The 1,124-nt window shown below is 36.8% G+C and overlaps 1 pseudogene; it reads right to left on the reverse strand.

The window, feature by feature from the left end:
* Positions 1-437: 437 nt before the first annotated feature.
* On the reverse strand, positions 438-555 carry LOC113341281 (annotated as a pseudogene).
* Between the last annotated feature and the right edge of the window lie 569 nt (positions 556-1,124).

Below are 1,124 nucleotides of genomic sequence, written 5' to 3' on the forward strand. Positions count from 1 at the left end.
ATAACCCTCCCAGATCTTTTTGGTTCATAGTTTTTATGTCGTTATACCATATTTGAAGTTCAAATCGATACCGAGCTTTATATTTATCGATTTCGATGATGTATCATGCTAAGTCTGAAGTCAGAACCCTCCCAGAGCTTCTTGGTTCATAGTTTCTATGCCGTTATACCATATTTGAAGTTCGAATCGACTTTGAGCTTCATATTTATCGATTTCGATGATATATCATGGTACGTTAGAAGTCAGAACTCTCCCGGAACTTCATGATTCATAGTTTCTCTGTCGTTATACCATATTTGAAGTTCGAATCGACTCTAAGCTTCATATTTATCGATTTCGATGATATATCATGCTACGTTTAAAGTCAAAACTCTCCCGGAGCTTCATGATTCATAGTTTCTATGTCGTTATACCATATTTTAAGTTTAAATCGACTCTGAGATTTATATTTATTATTAGATTAATATCGTGCCATCCGATGGATGGCATATCAGATATTAAACTGATAAGAACAGATACTACACTTGATCTTAGCCAAAAGGCCGAGAAAGGTATGCTTGGACTAGCTTTTCACTTCTCCTTTTATACTGTCTCGTTTCCATTCCTCTTCTGTAACTAGTCTCTGTGGGACTAAAACTTAAACAATTACGGATTGTACTTAAAAGTTGTTGCTGTTTTCGAAACCAACTAGGACACGTATAATTTTAACTCAGGGGAAGCTATATAAACCTCAACCACATTAGAGGGATTGGATTATTGTATTGACTCCAGAGTCTATAAAGCTCTTTGCTGAAGGCATCTCTATCATGATTCCCTCTCGACAGGCACAACTTCAGGTTGGTGTTCCCAACTTTGAAAAAGACCGTTTTAACGGGACTAACCCATACTCCGCTTTTAATTTATGATATACTTGTCTTTGCGACTAACCCGCACATACCTTCTAACAGTTTCCAGGCAGATGTTGTCAGCATCATACAAGAGACACATTACAGTCCATAAAACTGATTGCACCAACAAGTGCAAATCCTGCTTATCTAATCTCTTAACTAATCAGAACTCAAAGAAGCAAACTCAAAATCTGGTAAATTCCACCAAAGAAACATCAACTCTTGCTGCTTCAGTAT

Source organism: Papaver somniferum, unplaced genomic scaffold, assembly GCF_003573695.1.
Source record: "Papaver somniferum cultivar HN1 unplaced genomic scaffold, ASM357369v1 unplaced-scaffold_2890, whole genome shotgun sequence".
Classification (NCBI taxonomy): domain Eukaryota; kingdom Viridiplantae; phylum Streptophyta; class Magnoliopsida; order Ranunculales; family Papaveraceae; genus Papaver; species Papaver somniferum.